At 36.6% G+C, this 7,500-nt stretch overlaps 1 protein-coding gene across 1 annotated transcript in view; it reads left to right on the plus strand.

The window, feature by feature from the left end:
• The window catches only part of LOC137641626 (uncharacterized), a 106,760-nt gene that overhangs the window by 49,047 nt on the left and 50,213 nt on the right, over positions 1-7,500 (plus strand). The window lies entirely within an intron of this gene.

Raw genomic sequence — 7,500 nt, forward strand, 5'->3', positions numbered from 1 at the left:
CTTAGTATATCTGAAAGTGGCAGATTTGCAGGTATTGTTTTTTCATCATCTGGATGGAAACGTAGCGAGCTACGACGGGATGAGGCGATGAAAAGACGAGGTCTTCGCCTTGTACGGGAAGTCCATCGTAATATGCGAAGAGCTGGAACTGACCCAATTCGTCTGGAACTTTGATCTCCTCGCTTCCAATTCGTATCTCGAGTAGCGACAACTTTATGGAATTAGTATTCTGCTGTGCGATGATCCTGATATGAGAGAAAATCTGTTCCTGGTGTAGATCGACGAAAACCCACGGTTCCATTTCGATGGCAGTGACGAAACATTCGTCATTACTGGTGTACTGGTAGATGCCATCGAACAAATTTGCTGCAACTCTCAAGGGATATAGCGAGAAATGACTCGAGTAGGTAAAATAGCTTCCTAAAAACAAGTCTCTGGCAGGATGCGTGTAGCAGGTGAGGGCATCGGCCGCTCCTACGCCTCCTTCGTAACCGGGAGTGATGACGATGCTGGACAAAATGCATTGATGAACCGATGGATCGTAGCACCACAGCCGACACCAACTGATCGACAGACAGACAGACGAACAGTAGAACTTTAAATCCAGAAATGAGGTTGCATCGTGGTACTCCACATGGCGAAACTTGGTGTTTGTGTAAATAACATCGGATTTTGAAACTATCACCTTTCGAAATGTTGATGAATTTGCATTTATTAAAACTAAGTACGCAGATAGAGCAGCTAATGCAATGTATGTATATGTAAGTACATTCATTTTTTTAACAAAGTTCCATTCATTAAAGAGCAATTCTAGCTTGTACCAAATCTTCTGTTTTCAAAGTTTTCTTATGGTAGATATTTTTTCTGAAAAATCTTTAGCCGTCCTCTCTAAATTATTTATATATGTTTATTTTTTTTTTCACTATCGCACAGGTCACCACTAGGTGCTACTCAAAGATCCAATTCTCGTTCGCTTGCCGTCAAGCGTGCTTCTGACCTATACCATGGGATTGCTTCTATGAATATTTGAGTCAGCCTGAGATTGTGCAGAAAGTCTGACATCGCGGTCTGCAATTCCATTAACCAAATGAAATTGCAAAAGGAATTAGCAATAACCTATGAACGCAAGTTCTAGCTTAAGATTAAAGTATGATTATTTGTTGAAATTGATTGTGAGTAGATTTTTTTTCCTTTTTGATTTATATATACATATATATATATATATATATATATATATATATATATATATATATATATATATATATACAGTATATATATATATATATATATATATATATATATAAATATACTTTATATATATTCATATATATATATATATACTTTATATATATATACATATATATATATATATGTATATATATATATATATATATATATATATATATACTTTATATATATACTTTATATATATATATATATATATATATATATATATATATATATATATGGATGTATGTGTGTGTATATAAAGTCCAGTAAGTTAAGAAAATAAGGATAGTCTAGTGGAAATGTGTTACGAAGCAAGCTTGATTGCTGGCTAGACAGATATGAATTGTCGAAGAAATGGTGCGAATGCTGGTGAAAATGTAAGTAAAAAACCTTGTTTGATAAGAGGTTAAAGCACATATAGGGTAGAGAATATCTTGAGGAACAACAGATGATATCCCAGACGATATGCAAATAAGGTTACACTTAGAACACTACCTTGGGGAACTCCTTCCTGATATTTCCTCTCTATCAGAGTTTCACCCACTCTAACTTGAAAAAATCAAAGTGAAACAAATGATTGAATGAACAATGGAAGGTCTCCTATCAATCCTAAATTACGAATGTTTTTAAGTATACCATATTTCCATGCAGTATCATATGCCTTTTCAAGTTAAAAAAAACTGTTACATGGTGCTGTTTCGAAGCAAAGGCTTCACAAATAGAGGACTCAAGTCGTATCAACACATCAGTCGTCGAGTGCATTTTTCTAAATCCACTCTGGGTATGTGATAAAATATCTTTCTTCTCCAGGTACCACATCAATCTTTCATAGACCATATTCTCCATGATATTACATAAACAAAATGTCAATGCAATTGGTCTATAGTTTGCTGCCAAAAATTTCTTACCAGGTTTTAAAAAGGCTAAAATATTTATTTTGTATATCTCGCTGTTTCCTTCACTGTTAACACCACCTGTTTAAGCCTGCCTTTACATGAATGAGTCTGTTAGAATTTTTGTTACATTATTGTCCGGAACATGTAGTATATAAACTCGATTGGATAACTATGATCATGTCATATTCTATTAATAATGCTTAAAACAAATAACTTATTATTAGTAGGTACATGTTTAATCATTGCTTACGGAATTCCATCAGGTCCAGGGTCTGTATCATTATAATTAGCTGGTGTGGATTCAAAGTCCCTCTCAGTGAAAGGAGTATTGTAAGATTCCTCCTTTTCTGTAGCAAAATTTAGCCTTTTTCGGTCTTCAATGCTTCTATACTAGTGACCAGGAGCTGTTTCACATTTGCATGATACATTGGAGAAATTATGGGCCAAGAGATTGCTAACCTCAGTTGCTCCAGTCACATACTGACCATTTGCCTTCAACACTGGTGGTGGGTTGGGAGTAAATTTGCCTGCTAACGTTTTTACTTTCTTCCATACTGAAGATGGTAGTGTTCTACTGCTGGCGTAGGAAACAAAAAGGTATCCAAGACTGGCGCTTAGTTTCTTTCATGGCATGATGGAACTATGCTCTACATTTTTTGTACAATATAAAATTATCCTCTGTACGGCCTCTACGATAATGAGTCAAAGATTTTCTGTGGCTCTGTGCAGGGCAGTTAGTTCTGAAGACCACCAGGGGACTGGTGACTGGTAGCCGTTTGAATAACCCTGTGGTTTTTTTTGGTAATTGAATTGACTCCTGCTGTATGGAGAGTTCCATTCAGTAAGTCTATGTCATCATCAACACTTTCAAACTGTCCTGCATTACCTTTGTTTTTGCTCCTGAAATTTATCCCAGTTCGTCTTATCAGGGTTCCATCTTGGCAATCTCTGTAAAGGTAGATTATTAGTGTTTACAATGATGTGTGCATGTCCACTAGTATGCCAGTCATCAAATGTTCTCCAATCAAAGGCAGTTCGAGCTTGCAATTGAAAAGTCAATGTATGACAAGGTAACTATGTGGACATAAAAGTGCGTGGAATCTCCTGTATCAAGGAGTCCTACTTCTTCATTCTCTACAACTGATGGTATATCCCAGTAAGAGAAAACGTTGAGAGAGATGTTGAATCACCTATACTAAATTTTCATACAAAATGTTATCATTTGGAGACAGTAAAGAGAGCAAATTGTATATTTTCGCCCTATATCTATGTGTACAACCACTGCCTGCAGAGGTGTATGAATAGTCAAAGATATTTTGGAAACATCTCGATGAACGTATATCAGACTTCTTGCATGGTTCTCTGCTTGTTGATCATATGGTATCCTATAGCTAATATACTCTCGAAGACTAGGAATATAAGCATCGAGCTTGCTCTTCTATAGATATACAATTATAGTGGAGTCCTCGTGAATGAAGAGCCTAAGTTCTTCATATTTGGCCCTTAGACTCTGAAAATTCCATTTCAAAATGAAGGAAAAAACTACGACTTATTTGCTGGAAGACCCCTTGGATTAAATCTTCCCATTAGCAATTTTCTATTTAACATGATTTCCGGTTGATTTCTTTAGAGAGGGTCTTGATAAACTGGGTTTTGCGTTTGTCTTTTTCCTTTTGTCTTTTTTTATCTAATTGTTGAGGGGGATGGTTGTCCTCAACTTGAATTTTCGATTTACTTAAGTTGTCTTCTGGTTGATCTGAAACATCAACAGACAAAACATCATTATTTATTTGATGCCAGAACTTCAGTGTTCCTTATGAAGAGGGCCTCTCTCTTTTCCGATTAAGAGGTGATAAGCTACCAAGTTTTTCCACCTTCCCTGTACAACCTTCGTCCCCCATTAAAAACAATACTACAAACCTCTCTCGAAACATGTCCTTGCCTGATTTGATAGAGGTTCCACTTAAAACCAAGATACCAGGTGCACCTGGTAACTTGGTTTTAAGTGGAACTTCCATCTAAACAAGCAAGGACATATTCTGAGAGAGATTTCTACTATTGTTTGCAATGGAGGACGAAGGTTGTATAGAGATGGGATATGACCTAGTGTTAATATACCATAGCAAAGCCTCAGGAGGCAATATGCTTACCTCATCACGCAGAATTTTGTTATTAGATGGTATATTTCTTTTTTCTAGAACTATTGGCACCACTAGGTGTGTTTGATGTCTCCTAGGGAATATTTCCTATTGATTTTAATAGTATTCGGTCACAGTGTTGAAGGACAGAGTGTCGAATCATGGAGTGTCCAATGGACAAAGTGTCGAACTGACAAAGTATTGAAAGGACAATTTGTCAAATTGGCAGCGTGTTGAACAAAATGTGTCTAAATGATAAAGTCAAAGAAAGAGCAAGAAAAAGAAAGTATGTGAGAGAAACTAGAGTATCCAATTATCAGATAACTTAAAATAGTTACCAAATTAACCTATAAAGAGAGCAAATAAACTAGTAAACGTCCTAGTTAACTAGATAGTATCTAGTTGAGTTGTCAACTTGTTAAGTACCTAGTTAACTACAAAAGTTTCCAAAACTAAATTAGTTGTATGCATCAAAAATACTTTTCAGTATTTTTCAGTACTTTTCAGAAAACAAGGATTCATCCTCACCATATCTGTCATGATGGGCTTCCGGCCAGAAGCCGAAGTCCTACCTCAAGGATTGGATCCTCCCCGAATCCGATGACCCATCCCTTGAGAATAATTCCACCAAAAAGGGTCCAAAGCATCTTGGCGATAGCCAGAGATCGTCCAATACTCTCACATATAGCTTTGAATGCAAATTCCTTTCAACCATGATCCCTTGTCCCATTCATCTAAGCAGGCAGTAATAACGAATGTGGAATTATCCACGCCATTTAAGAAATATATACATATACATACATACACACATATATATACATGTATATATATATATATACACATACACTTATACGTATATATATATATATATATATGTATATATATATATATATATACATACATATAAAGATGAGGAAATATCATTCACAGTGTTGGGACAGCAACACAAAAGAACGTTTATAGAATTAGGAGGAGGTCGGAATAATGTTGAGAAGCAGGAATACAGTAGAATAGGAAGAAAAATTTAGATTCGAACTTGGGGAGCAGTTTCCCAAAGTTCGAGAGACTTATTGCCAGACACAAGGCTTCACCATGGAAACGATAGTCCCTGTTGAAGCTCGATGACTTCATTAAGACATTATCTCGTTAAGAAGGTCGGTGGAGAGAAGGAGAGGAGCATTTGGCACGGGGAAAGTGAGAGCAGCAAAAGTTGATGTAGTATTCTTTGTGTTACTGGTGGCTGTATCTTGAAGGGGACTTTAAGCTTGCCCTTGAGAGAGGCATGGAGAAAGGCAAGAGTGGCAATGATGGATGGTAAGAACTGGTGATAATAGTTTATCATGGCTAAGAATACTTGCAGTGCTTTGACGGTCGAGGATGTGGGGAAGTTCTGAACAGCTGTTACCTTCTCAGTGAAGGAGTGGACGCCTTTAAGAGTTATGCGGTGCCCTAAGAACGATTCGTTAGTGGTAATGACATAAAAACTAACAAAATGAACCATGCAATGTGTACCGCAGGTGTTATATATATATATATATATATATATATATATATATATATATATATATATATATATCGCTCTTCACCGCACTGATAACAGAACCTGTTTAAGCCTGCCTTTACATGAATAAGTCTGATTGAGGTTTTGTGACATTCTTGCCTGGAACCTCTTGTATATAAACTCGCTATCTATTGAAAGAAAGTCGGTTGCATTCACCTCGCCTCTTAGTTATAACATAAGGGATCACTTGCACAAATGGCAAGCTGAAACAAAGTTTTCTAATATCAGAGAGAGAGAGAGAGAGAGAGAGAGAGAGAGAGAGCAATCACATTGAAAAGTATGTGCGTGTAAGAAAACGTGTAGCACAGTATTTACCATAGTAACAGGTGTTTTCATGACCACTCTGCTATTCCTTAATTGGATGCGGCTCTTCAGCCACAAACAAGCTGTTTGTGCTAGCCTTGGCTGTTGAAATAAATAATTCTGTGAATAATTTCCCCTTTGACGATCCGTATCCTATTGCTGCATTATATCTGCCTGCATCCTCATTAACAATATATCGCTTTTCTTGAAATATAGATAAAGTCTAGGTAATTGTATTCTACAAAATATCTTGTTCAAATACAATGTACACTTTCCATTTATCAAGTCTGCTGCTCAACGTAATAAACCAGGATTGCAGACAGGCTTTAGAAGTAGGTGTAATTAACCAGCTAATGAAAAATCAACAGAGTATGACAAACAACTATATATGGCATTTATAGGCTATGAGAAAGCTTTTGGTTCTGTCAAAACCTCAGCAGTAACGAAAGCCCTTCAAATACAAGGAATAGAAAAATCTTATGTTAGAACACTTGAAGATATCTATACAGGAAGCACAGCAATTCTAAGTGTAATAACCCAACATGATGGAATTATTATAACTCGGGCTATTAATAGGATGTAGGTTGGCCAGGGCACCAGCCGCCCGTTGAGATACTACCGCTAGAGAGTTATGGGGTCCTTTGACTGGCCAGACAATACTACATTGGATCTTTCTCTCTGGTTACGGTTCTTTCCTTTTGCCTACACAGACACCGAATAGTCTGGCCTATTCTTTACAGATTCTCCTCTGTCCTCATACACCTGACAACACTGTGATTACCAAACAACTCTTCTTCACACAAGGGGTTAACTACAGCACAGTAATTGTTCAGTAAGTACTTTCCTCTTCGTAAGGGTAGGAGAGGCTCTTTGGCTATGGTAAGCAGCTCTTCTAGGAGAAGGACACTCCAAAATCAAACCATTGTTCTCTAGTTTTGGGTAGTGCCATCGACATATACTAGTGCCATAGCCTCTGTACCATGGTCTTCCACTGTCTTGGGTTAGCGTTCTCTTGCTTGAGGGTACACTCGGGCACATTGTTCTATCTAGTTTCTCTTCCACTTGTTTTGTTAAAGTTTTTATAGTTTATATAGGAAATATTTATTTCAATGTTTTTACTGTTCTTAAAATATTTTATTTTTCCTTATTTCCTTTCCTCACGGGGCTATTTTCCCTGTTTGGGCCCCTGGACGTATAGCATCCTGCTTTTCCACCTAGGGTTGTAGCTTAGCATTTAATAATAATAATAATAATGATAATAATAATAATAATAATAATAATAATAATAATAATAGGTAGAATTAAAACTGGAACTTCACATAAAATGGAGAAAAGTAATGACTAAAAGGATCAAAGCGGAAGTTTACGTGTC

The sequence above is a fragment of the Palaemon carinicauda genome, chromosome 5 (assembly GCF_036898095.1).
Source record: "Palaemon carinicauda isolate YSFRI2023 chromosome 5, ASM3689809v2, whole genome shotgun sequence".
In the NCBI taxonomy this organism is placed as follows: Eukaryota; Metazoa; Arthropoda; class Malacostraca; order Decapoda; family Palaemonidae; genus Palaemon; species Palaemon carinicauda.